Genomic DNA, 25,697 nt, shown 5'->3' with positions numbered 1-25,697 from the left:
CTCATCTGCTATGTACAATGACCTATGAACCTTCCACACCAAGAGGACCCTGAGCTGGGGAGATTCTTCCAGTTCTGGGTTTCAACAGGGTCTGTCCGAACTGTAGTTAGCACTCTGGCAGTCTCCGCCCTGTAATCTTCTTTGTTAATAAAAGACCAAACTACCACTACTATCAGGCATACAGTGCCAACACTCCCTGTTGCACAGAGAAACTGTCACCCTTCCATAAAATTGCCACTTTCTGCCCCCACAGCTTTAGCTAATACCATACAGGGAGTTAGGAAGGGTAGCAGGGCCTCTACCTAGGGCTCTAGGTCGGGAAGCAATATCTGGAAAAACATCAGCTTCTCCCATCTTCGTGGCTTTAAAAGCTGACCACCTGGCTCTAATTTGGAGAAGAAGGCAGAAAAGTTAAGAAAAAGAAGATCAGATTCCTAGGCCTAACAGCATGGGGGAAATTTTCTGCCTTAAAGAGGGCAGAAGCAGAGCTCTGTAGGACAGAACTGGACTCAGAAGACAGGTCCCAGTCCTGGCTCTGCCACTAGCCAACAACGGCAGTAAGTCACCGCCACATTCTCATCTGTAAGATGCCAATACCACCAGCCCCGTCTAACTCAGAGTTGCTGTGAGGATCGGCTGAGAATTCAATGCTATACAAATGTGAGGTATTAAGTTGTTTCAAGAGTTAGTTTCTATCTTCCAATTACATTACTTAATAGTAATGCCTCAGCCCAAAACTATTTTGTGAACTAGTAGACAAAATTAACTGGATCAAGTGCATAACTGGGTTCTAAGGAGTGGATGAGCTGGTTTCCCTACTCCAACACTATTTACTAGGAGGGAGGTCCCACCTAGACCAGTGTTCCTGGGACACAGGGTGCTTTTCTAAGTGCCTGGCATTTATCACAGAATTACACATCTGCTATAATGAGCTCTCGATTCCCTATTTGAGGCCTTAGCAGTTTATTACTAAGGAGAAAGGGAGGGTGAAAAGAACTAGCAATTACTGAATGTTTTACATTTATTATCCTGGCAATCCTTACAGCAACTCTATGGAAGTTTACTGCAAATGAGAAAACAGGCTATAGGTGTAGAAATTACCCAAGGTCTCAGTTAATGGCAAATTTTGAACTTAAGTCCAATATAAAATGGACAGTCCAGCACCTCTCTCTTACAACTCTTAAGAGCTTTCTACCCAAACATCACAGGAAAAAGGGAAAAGAAAAAGTTTCCATTTATCTTTAGGTTAAAGGGTTATCCGTAATGTCTACAAATAAGAAATAAGTGGGAGAAAAGAAATAAATGGGAGGAAAAAGCAAGCATATGTGGGGGAAGAGAACGAAGCAGTTAGGCAAGATATATAGTACACCACCTCACAACTCAGAGACTTGAGTCTTCTCCATGCCAAACATACACATCATAAGAAAATCATACTATAGACCAGAATCTGCAAACTATTAATTGATTTTGGCAGTTAGAATCAGGAAAGCCTTAAGACTACAGGCCAACATCTTTACAGGTTGGCCACTTATTATTTTCAATGGATACACTTGTTCTCACTTAAAAAAAGTTCACTGGGAATTCCCTGGTGGTCCAGTGGTTAGGACTTGGGGCTTTCACTGTCATGGTCCCGAGTTCAATCCCTGGTCAGGGAACTAAGATCCCGCAAGCCGAGCTGCACAGCCAAAAAATAAAAAAAATTAAAAATGATGATCAAGGAATTGCCGAAGTGGGGGAGAGGAGCGAAGTGAACAAGTGAACCTTGCAATTCCCCTAACACTAGATTTTCTCAGAGTAACTGGTTTTACTCTTTTTTTATTAAAATAAGTTTATTTTATTTATTTTTTATTTTTGGCTGCGTTTGGGTCTTCGTTGCTATGCGCAGGCTTTCTCTAGTTGCGATGAGCAGGGGCTACTCTTTGCTGCGGTGCGCAGGCTTCTCGTTGCGGTGGCTTCTCCTGTTGCAGAGCGTGGGCTCTAGGCGCATGGGCTTCAGTAGTTGCGGCGTACAGGCTTCAGTAGTTGCGGCGTGCGGGCTTCAGTAGTTGTGGCACGAGGGCTCGGTAGCTGTGGCTCACAGGCTCTAGAGTGCAGGCTCAGTAGTTGTGGCACAGGGGCTTAGTTGCTCCACGGCATGTGGGATCTTCCCGGACCAGGGATCGAACCTGTGTCCCCTGCATTGGCAGGTGGATTCTTAACCACTGTGCCACCAGGGAAGCCCTGGTTTTACTCTTAACAAGCCATAGGTCCTACAGACCTACGAGTCTACAACAAAGCTCCCACATTCAAGCAATGACAACAGTAAATATTCAATCTCTTCTGTAAGAATTCTGAACCAGAAGAAGTTGAATTAAATCAAATACCCAGAAAGACCAAACAGTTTGACAATGCCAACCAGGTAAAAGGGGAAAAGAAGAAAGTCACTTGCCAATAGCACAATCCCCACAATGACTTGTTCTACTGTAAATTGGCCATAGAAATATAATTTGAAATTATAATTTTTAGAGGTTAAGAACATAAACTTTGGAATCACACTGACTGCGTTCAAATCCCAGCTCCATTGCTTCTTAGCTATATGACTTTGGGCAAATCTCTCTAATCCTCAGGTTTCTTTTCTGTAAAATGGGAAAAATAAAATACATAGGGTGGTTGTGAGGATTAAACAAGACAATCCATGGAAAGTACTTAGAAAATGTCTTGACGCACAGAAAGCTACTGCTACCAATACAATACTATTACAAATAGTTAACACAAGAGACTAGAGTTTTGGTCGTGTTGTTAGGGCTTTTGAATAAACCACACGTCTCCACATGTTCCCCTCTCCCACTTACTGTAGCTCTGTAAACTACAGGAATCCTTCACACTCTTAAAGGGAAAAAAAAAAAAAAATTAAACTCCAGGCCAGGGGTCAAAAGACCCGGAGTTCAAGTCCTGGCTCTGCCAAAAACAAATTGTGAGACCTTGGAGAAGTTATAAATAACCCCTGTAAGCTTTACTTTTTATTACTTTTCAGAGTTTAGCTTTAATGGGCTAATATATGTAAAACTATAGGCTGGGTAACTCTGAACCTCTCTCCCACCTCCATGCACTTCAGGTAAGTATATCCAAAGAGATGACCAGAATCAGGCATATAAGCCTCTGCGGAAAGCAGAAAAATTATTTGTCTTCAGATGGAGAACTCTAAACCCCGTAAAATAGTCTTTGGGTTCTTAGGAAAGAACTGTTATCTTCTGTAGAGCCAGGTCCAAATGCAGCCCTCTTCCCTTCTTCCTATTTCTTCATTATGAAATCAAAACCAATGTCATAAAGTTATCCCTTCCCTCTAAATGCAATGATAAGCAAAATTCCTCTTCTACATCACCCTAGGGATTTCAAACTGCTTTTTTAAAAAGCACACTGAGCCTTCTATTGAAGAATACCAATCAATAAAATATAGCACCTGTAACACTACAGAACTGTATTACATAACATTCAAACCAAAAAAGGTAGGTCTTCCAAACACCTAAAAGGCATTTATTTGCCTTAACTGGCATTTGCCCCAAGTTCAAAGCAATTAATGCTGTTCAACCACAAACAGAGAAAATTGGCACCTTATTTTTAAATCAAAAGGAACATATTTTGTCAATAGTTTTTCTATGGCTTCTTATCACAGAGTGCTTATACCAAAGTCCAAAGTCTTAGTACTCCACCCACCACTTGATGTTCCACCATCCAAAGCTTAGAACAATTCAAAGCTCAGTCAGAACAATTCTCATATTTCTCCCTGCTGGAAAGACTCACTCCCACACTAACCCCAAGTCTCTGAAAGTGACTTGAAATAAGATGGAGAAAGGACTCTGCTCGCTTCACAATCTCATGTCAGCTGGGCACTTCTCAGAATTACAAAACTGACATTCCAGAAATGGCATTGTCTTAGGTGTTTAGCAGTTTCTGTGCTTCCCTGGGGATCTGCTTTATGCTAGGCTCAGCTTCTCCACTTAAGAGCACTCAAAAGGCTGAATGAAGGAGTCTCAGTTTTACAAGTAAGGACTAGGTCTCACTGTGTCCAACACAAATCTGATGAATTAAGGGAGTCTCTGGCAAATCACCCTCCTCTTAGGAAAGAGTGATCATTCTATCTCACTGGAGTTTCAGGGAAAATAAATATATGAAAGGTTTGTGTTGGTTATCTTTTTTTAAAGAAATACTCCTTGTTAAAAGGCAGCTGAGCTAGCAATCTCTACAGGTCACTAGGACACCTTAAACATTCTAGTTACCTGTCAGGATTTAAAGTTTTTACTGTGACTTTAAAAGGAAAAAAAAAAAAAAAAAAAAATCACCTCCACCATCTTGACCCTAAATTCAGAAACCAGATGGAACATTCTTCTTGCTCTCTTTTCCCCTCCCAAGTATTCTGGGAACCCCCCAAACCATAAGATACTAAAATGTCTAAATGTTAGACTGGCTTTGAAGCAAAGGAAGGGTGTGGCTCTCGGCTCGTGAGGGGGCCCAGGACTGAAAGGGTATGGAAAGAAACAAAACTTGCTTCTCTCTGGAGCGTGTATGACACACACACAGGACTGGTCTAACAAGTCCTTCTGATCTCTCAGGCCAGGCCACCTCCTTCTCCTCCCCCACCACCCACGTGCCTCTCCAAGGCCTTCCACTGGGACAGATAACACTGAATTTTCTCTCAATCCTGAGAGTCTGAGACACATCAAGTTACTTACCTGTATCCCTGTTGCAACCCGGCCAAAGGCACCTCACACAGCCTTATAAGGAGAAAGCAGAGCTTTAGGGAGAGGCCAATAAGGAAACAAAGATAAGAAGGAGGGGCAAAAAACAGAGGGAGGTGTCAGACTGGAGGAAGGGGAGAGGCCAAATGCCTTTCTCCATTCTACAAAAGGAGGGGAAAAGAGAGGAGGTCAGGTATACAATGGGAAATTAGAAAAAGTCTAGTCAAAATGGAACAGTATTGTTTAACTCCTGTGTCATAAAAGAGAAATCCTAAAATTAACTAGGACACCTTACACTCTTCCCTACCCTAGGCTAGAGGAAAAAAAATTCATGGAAAAAAAGCTTAACCTTAAGGTTTACGAGAGGCCACCCCACTGTTTGAGCTCCCAGTTCTTTTTTAAAGTGGCAGCTTCTCATCAAACCTCCTAACTTTCTATCTCTGGCATTCCCACCATCTCTCTGCCCATCATTTGAAGATGACTTGGAAAAGCTGAAAGCATGCAACTGAATCATATTTACAGTCCAGCTTCCTAAGAAAGCCCTGAGCCCTGAAAAGAGCAACAAGACACCCCTTCCATTAGGTTTAGAGTATGCCTCCCTTTTGAGACAAGCCAGAGAGAGAAGGTGTGAGTCGATGAAGAAATCATAGGAAATATGAAGGTCCTATTTCAGCTCAGGGCAGATAGCTGAAGGAAATGTTTCTCCCTATCTAAAAGAAGAAAATCTGACCTTACAGGGGGAGAAAAGTTGTGAGTCATTAATTACTGACCTCCCCCTATAAATTATCACAGATACTCTTCCCAACAACCTTTGAGGCAATGTTGGCCCCTTTTATAGATGAGTAAACTGTGCATCAGAAGTACTGGCTTCCCTGGTGGCGCAGTGGTTAAGAATCCGCCTGCCAATGCAGGGGACACAGATTCAGGCCCTGGTCCGGGAAGATCCCACATGCCGCGGAGCAACGAAGCCCATGCACCACAACTATTGAGCCTGCGCTCTAGAGCCCACAAGCCACAACTACTGAGCCTGCGTGCCACAACTAATGAAGCCCCTGTGCCTAGAGCCAGTGCTCTGCAACAATAGAAGCCACTGCAATGAGAAGCCCGCGTGCCGCAACTAGAGAAAGCCCGTGTGCAGCAACAAAGACCCAATGCAGCCAAAAATAAATTAATTAAATTAATTTTTTAAAAAAAGTATTCACTATCCTGCCCAAGGTCATCATATAACTAGTAAGGGCTAGAAACGCATCTCTTCTACTCCAAGTCCGTGTTCCTTCTCCTTGATAGAGTGAAATGAGTATGAACTTTCCATGCTTCCTGTGGTTAAAAGTTATTCTAACTCAAATAGAGAAGGTGACCAAAAGTAAACTTTGGGGGGAGGAGGGGAGGGTAGTGAGAAAGGATGAGGTGGAAGCACCTAGACCTTTGGGTATTGCTTCATTTTAAAGAGCAAGACCTCACTCAATTCTGGAGAAGAATGGCCAGAATTGAGAAATACCTTAGATTTCCCATTTTAAAAGGAAAAAGAACTCAGGAGAAAAGGTGAGAGGAGCAAAAGTAATAGTATTACTTGGTACACAATCACCTACTTTTCCACTGAAAGGCCCGCTATAGAAATCTGGCTACTTGCCACATTCTCTAATCACAGCTCAAGAAAGAAATCTAATCACAAATATCCCTACTCTCATTTTTAACGTGACATCTCACTAAACCAAAAGCAAAGATCAGATCAGATCAGAGGTGGGGTGGCAAACAGAAGGAACTAGAAGCAGGGAAGACTGTGCTAGCCAGCATCAGAACAGAGGGAAGGGATTGTTCTAGCGGTATGTTAGCAATCTGCCTCTAGGGCAGCTGTCCTCCTGGGTAATCAAAGGCCGGCTTGTGTGTGTGCTCAGGGACTAGCCAGCCTGGCAAGAAGCTGAGGACTCAGCCACCCAATCCACAAAGTGAGAAGAGATGCCTGTTTCACAGCTGGAATGGAGGGCAGGGAAAACACAAAACAAGAGGAAAAGGCGGCGGGAGGGGGTGGGGGGCGGGGACAGAGAGTGCTACAGGTGCTACTTCAGTCTAGACAGAGGGGAAAAAAAAATCCTAGGAAACTACCAACCATTCCCTAGTTAAGCGCAAACAGAGAATTGCCAGTACCTCTCAATACTAAAATAAAAAATGGGTAGGTTTCTCCAGCTCTGTACATAGTAAGATGTCAACTGGAAGGATGAGACCTAAAATGTAGGGCCCCGGCATTGCCTGTTTCTCTCTATCCCTTTCAGACTCAACAAGGTATCTGCAATATACACAGTGAATAAACATAATATAAATAAACATCTATCTCCTTCTAAAATTCCTTTCTTAATTAAATCCTAGAGATATATAAATAATAGTAGCACACATAAAAGTCAGTGAGATCCCCAATACTAAGAGATCGAAGCCATTTATATAACTCAAGTGCTAAAACGCAAAAGGCCACAGTCAGAATTCACACTCCCTAATCCCTCGGAGCAGCTAGATGCTCTGAGACCCATTAGACACACAAAGGCTGCTCTCTTCTCAGTAGAGCCCTGTAGCAGGGCTGCTCTCCAGGGACAAAGAGATTTCACAGGAGAACCACAAAGACATCGCCCCTCTCCATTCCCCCACTCCCAGCTTTCTCACTTCCTGTCACAGTAGCACCAGACCACAGTCTCCCAGAAACAAACAAATACAAAGTGCTGGATTCTGGGCTTCAAGCCAACTGCATTCCAGGGCATCCTGTCTACCAATCACCAGCCAGAGCTCCCACTTTGCCCTGCTCAATTCCTTATCATGTTCAGGGAAAACAACCCTCCTCCCTGCCCCAAGCCAACACTACATAGGACAAAGCTCAGGCCTTTAAGAATCAGCAGAAAGATACTGTGTGAAGATCTAAGGGTTCAGAGGGGCTGAGGGGATTTTCAAGATTCCTACTTAGCTAGTTTCTTCACTTTGGAGGCTGTGGATCTTAAAACTGGTATTATACTCAGCTCAGCTACGTGTGATACATCTCATAGAAAGCTTCATCATGGCAATCTGATAACCAACCTGAATTCAGTCAATGGAATATTCCCACCTGGAAAAACTACTTTAGGACACATCCTCTGTCAACTTCTCTATCACCCATTTCTACTGTTTTCAAAGTCTTTCAAACTCTTTTCCCCACAAACATAAAGCTGATTTTTTAAGAGGCCCCAAATACAACAAACAAAGGCAGCAGACTCCTCCACCCTACAAAGAGGCAGAATAGGTATCAGCAGATGCTAGGAGAAAAGTTCTCTACTTCCCTAGGGAATGAAAGGAGGCCCACTAGGAATTGCACAGTAGTGCTTGCAGCAAAAAAATCAACACAACAAAAACAGCTTTTCCTGCTCACTGCTCCCCCTGGAGTGGATCAGGGGCTGTAGATTTGGAACCTCACCAGAAGAGAAAGCCTCCCTTCCTGGTAAGGGTCCACAGCTGACACCAAGAATGGGATAAATGATACATTTTTCTGTTATCTTAAACAAGCCCACTGGACGCTAGCTCTAAACTTCAGAAGCAAAGATGCAGATAGATCAAGCTCTATTTAGCCAAAGATTCTTGAAATCCAAAACAACACCCTTTGCCCCCAGGGCTCAATTCTTGCATAAAGCGTAGTATAAGGCTCAGCACAGAGGTCTCAAACCAGAGGGACATTCCAGGCAACTAACTAGTAATACACTATCATTTCTCATCTTTTCTCCTCCCTTTCTCCTACACTCCTTTCCCCTTCTTCTTGGATCTGCTAGAAGTACTCTGTGCAGAAGCCTGATTCGGATAGTACATGCTGATGCAAAAGGAGATAAGTCTAAAACAGCACAATTAGAAGGAATTAGTCCATATCTGGCTATGATATAACCAGATGGAAGGAAATGGGGCAGGTATATACACAATAGTCAGCCATTCTAGGACTGGATAGAAAAAAGAATATTTAGCAACACTACGTTTTAGAACAGAACTTAACAGCAGGGCCTAGCCACTGCAAACTCTATCACTGAAGTACACACACAAAAAAGTTACAGATCTCTTACCTAGCACTAAATCGGACTAACTCCCTTTTTCACTCAAGAATAATTTTAAAAATTAGTTACAATTGTTGGTATTCTTATCCAATTCTCCCTTATTCATAGCCCAGGCCAAATAAATCAGTCAATTAAGTACTACTGTGTGAGATGGTTATATAAAAAGCAGATAAAAATAGTAGAGTAGAAGAGTTTTCTGAGATACTTAAAAAAAAAAAAGAGGGTTATAAAAGACACACCCCAGACAGAACTGGACACACCCGTATCAGTGCTGCTACTGCTACTCCAAAAGGATGCTTAGCAGGTTCTCTGCCTCAAATTGAGTAGGTGAGACAGAAACTGCATGCTGACTCAGAAATATAGAAACCCCACAATGGAAAGGAGGGAAGGAGACCAGTATAGCCAACTGATCGCAATTCAGCACAACTTCATCAAAAGTCCTGGTCTAGGGGCTTCCCTGGTGGCGCAGTGGTTGAGAATCTGCCTGCCAATGCAGGGGACACGGGTTCGAGTCCTGGTCCGGGAAGATCCCACATGCCGTGGAGCAACTAAGCCCGTGAGCCACAATTACTGAGCCTGTGCGTCTGGAGCCTGTGCTCCGCAACAACAGAGGCCGCGATAGTGAGAGGCCCGCGCACCGCGATGAAGAGGGGCCCCCACTTGCCGCAATTAGAGAAAGCCCTCGCACAGAAACGAAGACCCAACACAGCCATAAATAAATAAATTAAATTAAATTAAAAAATTAAAAAAAAAAAAAGTCCTGGTCTACTTGTATCTCTGGCTGTTTGCAGACATTTAGAAAACCCAACCAAGGGAATAACAAATGGGTAAGGAGAAAGTCAATGGAAGGGCCCAAGACTTAAGCTGAATACTCAATGGTTGGAAAAGTATGAATCTGTTTTGCTATATAACTTCCCACATACCCCTTTCTCTCCAAGTCAGGGCCAAAGCTGAAAGAACTGTAGGGAGGGGAGGCAGAGAAAAGAATGTGATTGGGAAAAGGTTTTGCTACATTCCAACTAGCCGACATCCCACATAGCATTAAGAGTGCCCAAGAATCCAATCCCACTACTGAGAGTTGCTAGGACTCCGCTAACACACATCCAATTCCTCTACCACCCTCCCCCTAAACACCCTGAAAAGCAGCATAATTGAGATAGCTTGATGAAGGCACCAGCTGTTTCCACCACTCTCCCTCCCCCCAACCCCAGAGACCACAGTTCAAACTCACATCAAACACGTAATACAATTGGCCAGTAGGAAGGAGAAGCCAGAACTAAAATAGCAGGAAGAGTGCCAACTGGCCCCACTTAGAAGGAATGCTTTCTTGGCTCAATTTAAAATAAGAAACTTTTGTCATCCACTCCCCTCTGCCCAATTATGTTCTCCTTTCCACAACCCACCCCTCAGTGTCAAATGGATTTCAGTTTCTTCCCTACAACTCCTTGATCTATTTTCAAATGTCAGGGAATACAGGGGAGGTATAAGGTTGAATGTAAAATAACGTCTGGGAGATTGGAAGCCTTCCTGGACTGCAACAGCCAAACCTAGCACAGGGCTATCACATAAGGGCAAGTAGACAGGAGCCCACACAGCACCCATCACCATGTTTCAAGCAAGGAAAGAAGGGAGCAAATGCTTCTGCTACTGAACATTGATGATAACCCTATTTCCCATGGAACGGACAGCCAGCTGAAGTAGTAACGCGATCAGCCCCTCCCCCACCCATATTCTAAGTTGACAAGCATTAGCCAAGGAGGAAGGGAAGGAAGCCAGCACTTCCTTTTCAGACAGGAAGTAACATTGGCCCTTCCTGTCGAGTTTTAAACAAATTGTCCAGCTGAGTTTCAATGTTAACATCCTCTCCTGAATTTGTTCCACAATTTCAAAATGGAGAGGGGAAATGGAGATATGGTCTAAAAGTTTCCCTTCCCCCTAAGAGGCAAGTCCTCAATTCCATACTAAGTGCTGGCAGAATCCCCAAATCAGGCGGTGACATCTGTAATTCCAAAACAATATGGGATACAGAGGTAGAAAACTTCAAATTAGCAACCTTCTTACCATGTCTACTACCATGAACTATTCTTCTCTACTTCTTATACTAAGTAAATAACCACCCATCTGAGAAATCATATAGATATGTAGCTTAACTCAAATGTTCAGATTTTGTGGTCCTCAAGCCTAAGTGATCAGAATCACCTGGGACGCTTTTTTAAAAATACAATCTCCCAAATCTACCTCCCCATCCCTCATACCTCAATTTCTGGAGGGAATGCCTCAGAATTCATGCTTGCAAAAAGCCCTCAAAGTGATTCTGAGAGTCAGCTATTGGGAACCACCGTACCGACCTATCCCAGGCAACCTTCTGACCACCACATTCCTCTCCCAAAAAGGGCATTAGTTATAAAATACATTTTTTTGGACCTGCTTTACTATTCAGCAGACAGCTCATTATTCAGTCTGGATTTGAAAGCATGGATTTAAATATATAAATGGCCAGAATGACACAATCCTAAATGCTATATTCTAGACTCAGAACCTGAAAGAAAGAACTGTCTCACTTTGGAACCCTGAGTTGCTACAGTGGTGGACATCCCTATTTACACTGCAGATAGGACAACCCAACTTTTTTTTTTTTTTAATTTAACATACAGAGCTGGAATTTTTATTTAAAAATATGAAAATCCAATCAAATCTTATTAAATATTTTTATAAAAATGAAACTATACACAATTCTAGGATTCAACGTTCATCTAGTTGCCAATATAAGAAATAATTTCATACTGCATGCATGTTGTGTCACATGTGTACATATTTAAGAGTAATACGAGTTATTAATAATCTAAAATGTTCTGTGCCACCATGTAACCTGCAACTGTTGTGAAGACAATGTGAGTACCAACTTGTAAACCCAGTTATTTTCTAAATGACTCAGTTTAACTTTCCTCCAAGGAACAAAGAGTTGTGCCACATTTTCAAAGACTGTTCCACATTCCATCCCCGAAGAAGTCCGAAGTCCTAAATCTAGCATTCAAGACCCTAGATAATTTTAGCCCAGCTGACAATAGAAGTAACCAGAAACTCTGGATTCAAGTGTTACCTCTGACACTTATCCAAGTCACTTTAACTTCTGGTTTGAGTAAGGGCAAGTGAGTAGCAAGATGTTTTTAGAAGAGGCATAAAGAGAAATATTTCCACAAAGAAGCATGTCACTGAAGACTTAGGAAAGAAGGATGGCATTGAAAGACATACTTTCAAGACAACTGCAAACATCTACAAATGCTGAAGTAATACACATCAAGCAGTTATTTAAAGCAACTTCAAAATTTGGGGGAACCTGATTGCCTAGAGTATTTCCTGCAAGACGATATACAGTTACCTGACCAAAGGAGAAGAGGATGGAAGGGGGAAAAATGTTTCCTGATTGAGGTCATCGCCCAAGGATGATATTAAGTAACAGAATGACAACTAGATAGTTATAATTAAAGAGAAGAATAGAGGATAACCAGGTCAAGTTCTAGGGCTACACTCCAAACAGAGAGAGACAGAGAAATTCTTTCACTGAAGGACAGGCTAGCTAAACCAGAAATCTTGAGAGGGAAAGTAAGAATGGGTGATTCAAGACACAGCTACTCTGGTAATCAAATATCCTTTTACTTTCCATTATGGGGTTGCCACAGAACATCAATCACTAACTAAACAGCTGGTGCTTCTTCTTCAATCCCACCAAAGCCAACCAGGCCAAGTGGTTCGGCAGTATGCTTTAACAACCATTACTGCTTAAACACACATATAGAAAGGAAAAAGAGACAGTTAGTTATCAGGATTGATCATGTCCCCTGATGTGCAAGACAGAAATATGGATATGGTGACCTATAAAATGGTACCTGAAGCCATTTAATCCCAATGATTAGGGCTGCGGGGAAGCAGGAGCTTTTTAGTCTAATGAGCAAAATGAAAAGCAGCAGATAAGCGGGGTAGGCATAATATTTGGTCATAAACCAAATCAACAAATGTACTCAAAAGGAAACTCAATCTACTCAAAAAGAAGGCTGTCACTTCTACTATTCATAGAAATTTGAATCTGTAGATAAGAAGGTGGAGGAGAAAAAAAAAAAAAGAAGGTGGAGAAATAGATTTCTCTAGGGAAGAAAATTTTGATCTCACGTCCCAAACACATACAAGCTCATTCTAAGTAGTTGCCTTACTTTTATCATTCTCCAAGACAAGGGTCATCAACCTATGCAAATTCTGCTACTTTGCAAATTATGTTCTGACTATACTCACATGCAACTTCTGCAATGGGACAAAGATGGAGGCTGGGCCAGGTGTTCCCTCAACTCCTTACAAAGGCTACACAAAACACTGTTAACAGCTGTTGTCTCTGGGGTCTGAAGTGAGGAGACTTTTCTTTGTACCGTATAGTGCAGGAGGAGGTCCTATACTGTGTCTCCCCTTATCTCCAACACACACCCATTGGACCTCTCTGAACACGTCTACTGCCCCCATCTCTCTTGCTTGCTGGTAACAACCAGCCTCAGGGCCTTTGCACTTTGTACCCATATCTATGTGACTTCACTCTCTAATTTCTTTTAAGTCTCTTTCAAACATACCTTGTAAGTGAGGCCCTCCCTGACCACTCTGTATTAAACAACCTCACTCCCACCCTTGCACTTCTTATTCACCACCCTACATATTCTGATTTATTTTTTCCTCAATAGTGTTATCACACTCTCACTTACTATATATTTACTTGCTTACTTAATATCTATCTCTTCCAACTAGAATGTAAGCTCTGTGAGGTCTATTTGGTGTACAGCAGGCTCTCAAATTTCTTTTGAATGAATGAATGAAGATGTTTTACTTTTGTAATGAAAACAAAAAGTTAAATTTTAGAAAAATAAATCAGTATTATTTCATTTTTCTTCCTATACATTTTTTCTAATTGTGACCTTAGGCCCATCAGTTGGGGTCTCCAGTAGCCTTACCTGCAGATTTGGCTGACCTTCAGCGGGGCAGACATTCAAATGGCCAATTCTGCCCTGGTTTACAAAGTAGTCAACAGAGAAGAGAGCAACAGAGAGGTTACAGAACTTCCCCCATTCCAACAAAGAAACAGTGGAAAGAAATCAGATTGGCACCAATTTCTCCTTTAAAATAGACCACTCTGTTTTTAAAAGTGTACTGAATATACACCAGCTACTTTATTTCAATGAGATTTACTTCACTTGCAATGAAATGGGAACTGTAGGTGCCTTGATAAAAGTACTGAGAAGTTGACTTAGTTTCTATAACAATGTCTTATATCCTCAACCACCGGAATATATTTTGGTTTTTCAAATATAAGCTCCCTAAAACAAAAATCTTTTCACTCCACAGAGACCTCTCATTATGAGACTGCATTCCAATATAGAACATGGGAAGCACACACAAAATTGACAATTTACTTTGGGAAAAGTAAGTATCTTTTGCTCTACTGTCAACTGAACCAAAATGAGTAATTAACTAGTAAATGTGGATGAGATTTGAAAATCGAAAAAATAAAACCTAATCTTAATTACTAGAAGAAATCAATCTTCTTGAATCATAACAATTAATCCTAATCTAGACCTAACTGAAATAAACCAAAAGCAGTGTCCTAATACTTGTACCTTCACCACATGAAGTACAATTTATTCTATTTTAAGAACTAGAAATTTCTTCCAGGACTTCCCTGGTGGCACAGTGGTTAAGAATCCGCCTGCCAATGCAGGAGACACGGGTTCGAGCCCTGGTCCGGGAAGATCCCACATGCCATGGAGCAACTAAGCCCGTGCGCCACAACTACTGAGCCTGCGCTCTAGAGCCCACGAGCCACAACTACTCAGCCCATGTGCCACAACTACTGAAGCCCACACGCCTAGAGCCCATGCTCCACAACAAGAGAAGCCACCGCAATGAGAAGCCCATGCACCGCAACGAAGAGAAGCCCCCACTCGCCACAACTAGAGAAAGCCTGCGCTCAGCAACAAACACCCAACGCAGCCAAAAATAAATAAATGAATAAATAAATCTAAAAAAAAAAGAAATTTCTTCCATATTACGTGTTAGTGAGGCAAAGTGATGCCCGTGAAGACCACCAATCTAAGGGGAAAAAAAAGACAAGGGAGGCAAAAAGACAAAGGGAGACACCAAATAGAAAGGGGAAAGCAAACGAAAAGAAGAAAATGTAGGAGAATCAGTAGAGGGAAATGGGGGTTTAAAAAAATTATGAAGAGCTGGGTGAAGGAGTTACGATAGGAAGCTACGGAGTGCCAATAGAAATTAAGTTTAAATACTATTCAGAACACTAGTTTCATGGGTTATTTAGTATGAGGGAAGGAAAAAAAGAAGGAAAATCTTAGGCTGGAAGAAACCAAGTTTCCAGGCAAGGCTGCATCTAACACATATGTATTTCCCACAGGCCACAGTTTAGCTTTTCCACATAGAAGAGCAGACCTTTTTCTTAGAGGCACACTTCTCATAGGAAGCACTGATGAACTCAAAATTTCTACAAGTCTCAGTTTAAATAAAGGTTGAAAATAGAAAATGATGTTTCCTGAACATAAAAAAGGGAGGTTTATTTCAAGAAAAGACATAGTAAAAAAAAAAAACTGCCTTCATTGCTATGTAACTGTTTCCTGTACATTCAAAACTAACGTTATCCTACAAAATCCTGGTTGGACAAGTGAGACGGCAAGGAAAAGAATCTGGTTCAAAGTCAAGAATAATAAACCCAAACAGAGCTTTTTCAACCCACTCTCTGCCAAAATTAAAGGAAGTTTATCCTTGGGTGCTAGAGTTCTGTCTCTTGTAGATACAAAAAGGTGGGAGAAACTTGTATTGCTGTTTTTTCCCCTGAAGTATCCAAGTCTCCTAAGAAATTACTGCAAGAGATTCAAGCTTTGCCACCAGCTTCTCTTCCCTCACTCACACCTTACTTTACTTTATTAAGGGTTACCCCATTCCCCTAGCACCCATATTTTGGACAAACCTGCCCATGTTAACTCCCCAAACCTGCCTATTGCTAAAGGCACTTATTTCCCCATTAAAGAAAAATGGTTAGCCTATCCATCCAGGATGCCCATTTATTCTGTAATATAAGCATCTATATCCACCATAGAGTCTCAGGTTTTAAGACACCTTAGAGGGAACTTAGTCCAACAGACAAATGATGTTTGAGTTCACTTAAAGTATCCATTCTAATAGCAAACACAAGGTGTTCCCATGAGCTGGGCAACATCCTATGAATTTTGCACGTATTAAGTCACTTCATCATCACAACAATCCTATGAGATGGCTAATATTATTGTCCTTATTTTACAAACAAGGAGATCAAGGCATAGAGCAATTAAACAATTTTCCCAATTTTGGCTAGTTAAGTGGTAGAAGATTTGAACCCAGGCAGTCTGGCTCTGGCATCCATGCTCTTAACCATGCAAAGCTGCCTTGCCTCTCTAAATTTATGGAACACTGAGATTGGAAATTCCCTGTTTAGTCAGCATATTGATCAAAAAATACAGAATAATTAAGCATTTGTGGCAAAATTTTAACAATTGGTGTCAAGGTGAATGAAGGGTATATAGGAGTTATTGTGCTACTCTTCCAACTTTTCTGTAAGCTTGAAATGTTTTCAAAATAAAAAGTTAAAGTTTCTTTTATCATCACACAACGGCACAAGTTTTGTGAAAGTGATGCCCAAATTATCTGTTAGCCATCAAAGAAGGCTTTAAGAAAACTCTGGATCCTTATAATGTTCCCACTACACGCCTGATTTAAATTGCCCACACCGGGACTTCCCTGGTGGTGCAGTGGTTGTGGTGCAGTGGTTTAAGAATCCGCCTGCCAATGCAGGGGAAACGGGTTCGAGTCCTTGTCCAGGAAGATTCCACATGCCACGGAGCAACTAAGCCCATGCGCCACAACTACTGAGCCTGTGTTCTACAGCCCGCGAACGACAACTACTGAGCCCACGTGCCACAACTACTGAAGCCCGGGCGCCTAGAGCCCATGCTCCGTAACAAGAGAAGCCACCGCAATGAGAAGCCCACGCACTGCAATAAAGAGTAGACCCCGCTCGCCTCAACTAGAGAAAGCCTGCGCACAGCAACGAAGACCCAACGCAGCCAAAATTAAATAAATAAATTTTTTAAAAATAAAAGAAGGGCTTCCCTGGTGGCGCAGTGGTTGAGAATCTGCCTGCCAATGCAGGGGACACGGGTTCGAGCCCTGGTCTGGGAAGATCCCACATGCCGCGGAGCAACTGGGCCCGTGAGCCACAATTACTAAGCCTGCGCGTCTGGAGCCTGTGCTTCGCAACAAGAGAGGCCACGATAGTGAGAGGCCCGCGCACCGCGATGAGGAGTGGCCCCCACTTGCCACAACTAGAGAAGGCCCTCGCACAGAAACGAAGACCCACCCAACACAGCCATAAATAAATAAATAAATACTTAAAAAATAAAAAAAATAAAAAAATAAAATAAAATAAAATAAAATAAATTGCCCACACCACTCCAGAAAGGCTTAAGGACTCACTGGAGAGGAAATGGCCTTAAACATGGGGAACACTGTCGGGCTTCCCTGGTGGCGCAGTGGTTAAGAATCCACCGGCTAATGCAGGGGACATGGGTTCGAGCCCTGGTCTGGGAAGATCCCACATTAAAAAAAAAAAAAAAAAATGGGGAACACTGTCCCTGAACCAGAATAGTAAATGTGGGCCCTGTTCTCAATACTTAATATTTAATAATCAATAACATGCAATTCCAAGTAGACTTAGTGGGAAAAAATTACTTCCAAAAATACATTATACAATATAACTAAATACAAATTAATCCATACCCTTATATCCCACTTGTTAGTTCTAACCAGAACAGTTTTTCTTCCCTGCCTTCACAATCTCCCTGCCAGGCTATATCAATGCCCTCTATTGCAAACCTTCGAGGCAGCTGCATTTAGGCAGAGCAATCCCTATTTCAGCTTCTCAAAGCATTTAACCCCTTTTGCAAGGGAAGAGAACATGAAATCACATACTGATAACCTATGGCTTGTTCCTTTAGGCAAATTTCCTGTTACTATTATTCCAAATTTCCCATGAAAATTAATTTGGGTTCTTAAACTCACAAAATTCCCACTTTGTGAACAAAATCTCCTGAAGTTTCACAGTGAAAGCAGTGAAAAAAGTACAATGATGCCCAAACACACTTTCTTTGAAGCACTAATGTTCAAAACTATGTCCCCAAGCTTTTTGTTTTTATTAACAAGTATAAAAACCATTCACTTCCAACATGGCTGAAAGCAATATTTCCCTGCTGCGGCCCTAATATGTTCTGGGTAACGAGTTCCTCTCCCCAAGAAAATGGCTGCATTTAAGGTTTCAGTGGTTGAAGTTAACAGCTGCCTATAGTATGAAATGAACTGACTAGGACCCTTACTTTTTTCTTTTTTTAAAAATTTATTTATTGATTTATTTTTGGCTGCGCTAGGTCTTCGTTGTTGCACGCGGGCTTTCTCTAGTTGCGGCGAGCAGGGGCTACTCTGTTGGGGTGCTTGGGCTTCTCACTGCGGTGGCATCTCTTGTTGTGGAGCACAGGCTCTAGGCGCGCGGGCTTCAGTAGTTGTGACACACGGGCTCAGTAGTTGTGATTTGCGGGCTCTAGAGCACAGGCTCAGTAGTTGTGGCGCACGGGCTTAGTTGCTCCGCGGCACGTGGGATCTTCCTGGATGAGGGCTCGAACCCGTGTCCCCTGCATTGGCAGGCGGATTCTTAACCACTGTGCCACCAGGGAAGTCCCGGACCCTTACTTTTTACACTATTATTTGTACCGTCTGCCCAGAAAGAAAACAGGACTAAAGAGAAATTAAAATTTTAAATCTTCAATTATTTCCAGAAACTTTATTTAAAAATGGCAGGTGGGAGATGTGTAAAAGGTTGAAACTACAGACTAAAGTTTCAAAATTACATTGCAATTTTATTAATCTTTGTTGAATTGCTTCCTATTTCAACTTCCTTTCAGCCTTCCCCACAAAAGTCCCTCACTGATTCCCATAGTGCCTATTTAACCAAAGCTTACTGAGCACCTCAATATATCCCAGACACTAAGATAGGTGCTAAGAGGATACAGAGGTAAGACAGTACCTACACTCAAGCAGGTCAGTACAGAGGCAAAGACAAAAATAAATAGATAATTTAATAGAGACACAGATGTAGAGAACAAATGTATGGACACCAAAGGAGGAAAGGGGGGGGAGGGGGGTGGGATGAACTGGGAAATTGAGATTGACAATATACACACTAATACGTATAAAATAGATAACTAATAAGAACATGCTGTATAAAAAATAAATTAAATAAAATTCAAAAATTCAAAAAATAAATAGACCATTTTAATACAGTGTGATAAACATTATTTGAACTACCTGCTACAAACCTCTCCCTGCAAGTTGGCAGTATCATTCCAAATCACATGCCAGAAAATTCTCTGGAAGAAGAAATTTCACTGACAATCAAATTAAGTTTGAGACATTTCCAGCAAGTTTAAGAAAGAAGAGGAGGGGAATGGTGTGCATATGGGAAGACTCCTGTTCTAAAGATTGAAATAATATCCATTCTAACATATCTAGCTCCCCACCTCCCCACAGGCTTTATGGAAAATGGATTTTTTTACGTACATTACTCTAACACGGAGGGGGTTGGAAATCTAAATGAGCACTGACCTTCAGGCAAGATGAAACACTCCTGCCTCTAGCAAGGGCTCATTTTAGTTCTGGCTCGTTTCTATTCTCTGTGGAGAATGGCAGTGTTTTAGTGGTTAAGTCCACTAACTTTGTAGTTAGTCAGACCAGGGTTTAATCCTGGCCTTGGTCACTTACAAGCCCTGAAATTTTCAGCAAACCTCAGCTTCTCTGAGGCTCAAATTCCTTAAAAAACAAAAAATAAACCAAAAAACAAACAAACAAAAAGTTGTTGTAGGAAATTAAGTAAATACAATAGTTTATGCAAAATGCTTAGCACTCAGTAAAAAAACAAGGAGGGGGTGGGGGAGGGAGGGTGGGCAGTTAGTAACAGGGGACCACCAGGTGCCAAAATAGAAAGCAATAAATTATTACAGAGCTAATCATTTTGCTATTCCAATTGAAGAGTGATCTATGCTTAATTTATTTGCATCCATCCGCTCTCACTCATCCTTAGAGAGCAACTACCTCATAAACCCAAGGCTGAATTGCAATTACTTGGAGCTTTTTTTTTTTTTTTTTAAGATTTCCAATACTCCCCATTTTTATCCTAGCTGAAAGAACATGTTCTAACCCCTCTAACTCTCCATAACTGGAACCCTAAGAAAGGCACTCGGACTCTAAGCACCCAAAGGAGGCCCCCACCTGGAACATAGCATACCTTAGTCACATAACAAAGAAACCAACAGCATACAGGAGTCAGACAAGGAAAGAAAAATCTGCACAACTCTTACTTACTTGTCTTTTTTTACCCACAAACCAAAATGGGGAGCAAAACAAAAAATAAAAGATTTACTTATTCACACCCCTTATTATATTTCCTGGAAGAACTAGGAGAGGTGAGGTAAAAGACAAATCTTCCATCTTATCATCCAAAAGGCTCTAATAGTACACACCAGTCAAAACAATGCCTCAGTTCGTGAAATAGTCCTGGACGCCAGTTAACTAGGATGTTCACAGCAGCTACACAAAGCCCAGCATTTAAAGCTGGACCCAAACCACCACCACTCAGTCATCCAGAACCTATTTTCAAACTGCCTTTGTACTCCTTCTTCAGATTCCCTCATCCCTCCCCCTAAAGGTTGAGTGGGAAACTGACACTCTGGTAGCAACATGACCAATCCTCCAAAGATCCACCAAGAAACCCCTAGGCTGGGGTCAAGGCAGAAAGAGCATTTGAAAATTTGTTAATGAAATAAGAACTACAGCCCAACAAACTGTACACATTGTCCTTTTTCTTTCTTTTTAACTGCACTTGCTATAATTAGGAGATCCAGACATTAAAATCTTACTGTAGCCCTTGCATAAATTATATTAAAAGAAGGAACAAAGTTCCATTTCCTCTGAAGCCACAACGTCACAAGAATGAAATCAGCTTTCAAGAAATACTCATGTCTGGAAAAGAAATTCAAGGAAGTGTTCTAGTCTAAAAAGAATTAAGGGGTGGGGGGTACAAAATCAGAGGATTATTATAGATACGTACCAGTTTAAAGCTAATGAGCAGCTTACATATTAAGGCCCATCTTGTTACAATTAGGGCAGTATCTATTGCAGTTATAATTTTCAAATGATTCACATTTTCAAAGGGAGAAGGAAGAGAACATCCAGTTTTCAGCCACTGATGAGTTGGTTATATGGTTATCTAGCATCAGTATTTTTACAAGAATGTGTTTGCAAAACAAAAACAAATCTTAAAATTAAATATAAGATATGAAAGCACAGTCATGGGCCTTCAGATCTTCAAGGCTCCTGATTTCACGGCAAATTAACCAAATAAATACCTCACCTCCAAAAAATAACTTTGTTTGGTTTAAAAATAAGAATTCCCCTTGTGCTTTCTCAAATGCATCCTAAACACTAAAGTTTGTGTAAGTGTTTTACCCTTAGCCTAACCTTATTTTAATCCAAGGCCCTTTCAGAGAGCACAAAGCTGAAAATATTTTCACATGTGCCACTTTACTCAGGTGAACTAAAAAGCATGATTAGAATTTCCTTATTCCTTTAAGCACATAAACCAAACGTTATCGTATATGCAGACTGAACATACAATACCTCCACAAATCTTTGCTAGCAAAGGTAGTTTTAGAAGGAAGGGGATGGCAATTCAGTTACCATGGATCCATTTATTTTCTTTTATAAGGCAAAGCAGGGAGGCTAAGTCTAGAAGGAGAATGAGGCTCCTACCCACCACACCTGGAAAAGTAAAAGAAGGATCCACCCAGCAACAGCAGGGCTGAAACCGATCTGGGCCGTTCAAACTCTCTATGGGAAAAAATATCACCATTTAAGCTGCAAAGTTCCCTGCAACTTTCCACTTCCACAAATCTAATGATAAAAAGGAGAAAGAAAAGTTTTGAAACATATGAAGAACCATCTGTATAACTAGCTTCCGACCCGGACAAATTCCTTTCCCAACCCACACGCAACATGCCAAAAAAACCAACTTTTGGTTTGGGCTCTGAAAACAGAAGTTTGTTAGCCTAACCTAGAAAAAAATACATAAAATCAAAGAACATTTATGTACATTTATGGAATTGCTCTCACCCTCCTGAATCTATTCATCTCCCTATATTAGAGAGACCAGAAGTTTGTTTCTGGGTCTTGAACATTTTACTTTGCTTTAAATATGATAAAATACCAAAACTCCCCGAAATAAGTAGAAAGAAAAATTAACTGCTTCAAAGTTACCCGTCAGCATAACAGACTCTCTCGTTTTTAAATTCCCTCGGTTACCGTAAGATAAAAATTCAACTTGGCTTATCCTCCTTTACCCGTCTATACACATATTTTTTAAAAAGGCACACACCTCAAATGTGGACTTCTAAAAACCAGTCCTTTAAGAAAGAAAACCAAGGCTTCGTCAATGTTCTGAGAAAGACAAATCCAGCAAGGTAGTCGATTTTTCGCCACCTCTTCCTCCTTTCAGGATCTTTCCTGCTCTTCTTTCTCTCTCTCCCTCTTTTTTTTTCTCTCAGATCCAACACCTAAAATGGAAGTTGCACCCAGCCAAAGGCTAGGGAGCCTGGGTGGTGACAAACTGATCTGGCAGCCCTACCCCCTCGCTTTCCTAAGTGATGTCAGCCCCTGAGAACTTCCAATAGGAGCCGGGCATAAATCAGGGAGCTGATTTTATCCAATAGGAAACTTTATTATAGGAAATTAAAAAAAAAAAAAAAAAAAACGGGGCGGACAGCAAGAGGAGGAGAAAAAGAGACAGGGGGAAGTTTTATATATATATTTATATTTAAAGTGGAGACCTATATAATCTCTGAGGAATTACTGCAGAGCTGGGAGGGGTCGGGGAAGGGGGCTGAAGGAATAAGGGGTTTTTAGAATGACATGCCTAAGAACCTCGGTTCTCTTTGATGGTGGGGTTCTTGCTCCCTCCTTCCTTTCCGGGTGGGGAAGCAAAAAAGAGCTGATTTTATTTGCCTGCTGCTATTTGGTTTGTTGCTTTCTACCCCAAAGCATTTCCCCAAAGGAAGACAGGAAGGGAAGGAGCGTGAAATGCTAGAAACAGGACTACAATGTGTTGATTGGGACGGTAGGGGATATCTGAGGTAAACTCTCAATTTTATTGTTTTGGTTTAAATGCATTAGAGTTAATTAGAAAACCTAATGCTTGGACTTGTTAACAATTTTCAGTGTCTATACTTTCAACTAGAAGGAAGCTGAATCCACTAGGCTGTTGAGGAAAATCACTGTCTTCCCATTTGTCCCCAAATCAAAATAATGTGGGTTTGAGGGGGAGAGTAAATGATATCCAATAAATAATATATTTGGAGGAGACGAGAGCATGTGTAAGGAAAAGAAAATCTCATACCTAGAAAATTCAATTTATTTGTTAACTTTGAGCTTAAGACTGTCTAGTTCATACATTCTGTTTATGCTTGACCTGAATAAAGGATTATAGCAAGTATTCTTTTTCTGAATTAAAAGTTATCTTTAATATGTTCTTAGACTATTAGTCCATGAAGGACAGAGATTGAAATTTTTTTTTTACATGCTTGACAAAGACTAGTATTTTATGGTCATTCGGGGATTAGCTATGTGAAAATCATACTGATAAATTGAAAATTTTCTTTCTTACTGAAAAATCTATCCTGTAAACTGCTACCAAATGAATCTTCATAAAGTTTTCATAATCTAAAATAGTTAAGAGCATAGGTTCTGCAGTCAGACTGACTGGCTTCAAACCTTTCTCTGCTGTAAGTATACTCAATCAAGTAAATGTACTACATACTTTGTGACCTTGTAAAAGTTATATAATCTCTCTGTGACTCAGTTTCTTAACTATAAAATGGAGATAATAGCTATATCTCTTTCACAGGACTGTTGTGAGAATTAAAATACACATAAGGTTCTTAAAATAATGCATGGCATATAGTACAAACTCAATAAGAACGAGTTATTATTACCAATATCTACCCTACTGAAAAACTTTCAGTGATTCACCATTGCCCAATAATAGCAACCAATAAATGAAGCATCTATCACGTGAGGGCACTTTGCACTCACTGTCCCTAACTTCTAAGACACCACCATGGAGATAGTATCACCACCGTTTAGAGACGAGAAAATCAAGGCTCAGCAAGGTTAAGAAACTAACCTGAGCTCATCTGGCTAAGGAGTAAGCCCCTCATCAGTCTGACTCCAAGGCCCATGCTCTTTCCATTACCTTACACTGTCTGTCCTCGTCCGTTTTCAAGATGCCATATTTACTCATCCAATACATTAAAGTAACACTTATTAAGCATAATCTGACCTTTCCTTATCTTTCTAAACTGGAATTCCGCTCCTCCTCAGGATGAAAGTGTCCTTCTAATCAGGTTTATCTGATCGTTACCCACCCCCTCGTATTTGGTCTATGGTCTCATATACCCTCATATTTGGTCTAATGTGGCCAAAAAGGACTTCTCTCAGAAGTGCTGGAAGAGGTAACAGACATCACAGCACTTGTCTGATGGGGTTTAAACAAACTATAATAGAATAGGAAATGAATACATTTGACAGAGGAACAAACAGCCTTTAAGTCTCATTATCTAAGCATCTTTTCCTGTTACCTTATCACATCTTCTACCTCTACTTTCCATCTATTCCTAGTCTTATATAGCAAGTTTAAAAGCCAAAGATGAAAAAAAAAAAAAGCCAAAGATGATTGTCAAAGGAAAACAATCAACACATATGTTTGTTGATTCACTGGTTCCTAGGTCAGAGCCATTATCTAGAATATGCTATGATTTTCTAGAGATGGACTAGTCTTGTGTCCTTCACACCACCACTAACTTGTAAGTATTTTGCCTTCCTTTTTTCATGTGTATGTATGTGTGTGTGTGTGTTTTCCTGTCTCCCCCACCAGAAGATAAGCTCCATGAAGGCATAAAAAATGTCTTTCTAGTTTATGGTGTATCCCCAGAGCTCAGCCTTGTATCTCATATTTAGCAACAGATGAATAAATGAATGAAGTCTGTTGGCTTACTAGTTATATAATCCTGGACAAGCCATTTAACATTAATGCATTTGTAGATAACATTCAAAATAAAATTATATACAAGTCAAAAAAGTTAACTCAGTGGTGAAAAAGTTGTTAAATTTTAAATTTATCTCAAACAGCCATCTCCAAATAAAGAATCACAAGGATTAATACTCACTGAGGGAAAAACTGTTTATACTCAGTGAACAGAAAAAAGACTAGTTCCTTCCGGGTTATTTTGAGCACCATCCCACTCTTCCAGACGTCAAGGATAATGAAATAGACAAGTTTCCTGCTCTCAAGTTTACATTCTAGTTGGGGTGGGGGGGGGGGGGGTGGATGCGGTTGCAGAAGATTAACAGATAAGACGTCAGATGGAACATTATGCAGAGATCAAAACAGACTGATGAGAATGACTTGGGGCTTGTTCTAGACCGGATGTCAGGGACAGTCTCTCTGGACAGGTGACATTTAAGTTGAAATCTGAATGGTAAGAAGCAGCCAACCATGGGAAAATATAAGCAATGGCAACTACTAATGCCAAAGCCCTAAAGTGTGGGGCTGAAACATACTGGATCCAGCAGAGCATGTTGGAAATGAGGAGGGAGGGATAGGTGGGAATCAGAATGTGAAGGGTTCTATAGGTTAGAGAAAGGAGTTTTGATTTTATTCTTAGGTGGAAGAAAGCCTCTGGGGATTTTAAACAGC

At 41.0% G+C, this 25,697-nt stretch overlaps 1 protein-coding gene across 4 annotated transcripts in view; it reads right to left on the bottom strand.

Moving 5' to 3' along the window:
- CTNND1 (catenin delta 1) overlaps window positions 1–22,534 on the bottom strand; it is a 52,969-nt gene extending 30,435 nt beyond the window's left edge. For all 4 annotated transcript variants that reach the window (XM_068556460.1, XM_068556464.1, XM_068556461.1 and 1 more), the window contains exon 1: window positions 22,323–22,534. The gene's annotated coding sequence lies outside the window, so the exon portion shown is untranslated. The remainder of the gene's footprint in view (window positions 1–22,322) is intronic.
- Window positions 22,535–25,697: the final 3,163 nt, after the last annotated feature.

Source organism: Eschrichtius robustus, chromosome 11 (assembly GCF_028021215.1).
Source record: "Eschrichtius robustus isolate mEscRob2 chromosome 11, mEscRob2.pri, whole genome shotgun sequence".
Classification (NCBI taxonomy): Eukaryota; Metazoa; Chordata; class Mammalia; order Artiodactyla; family Eschrichtiidae; genus Eschrichtius; species Eschrichtius robustus.
Note: the sequence above shows the minus strand (reverse complement) of the source record. Positions and strands in the feature narration are given on the sequence as shown.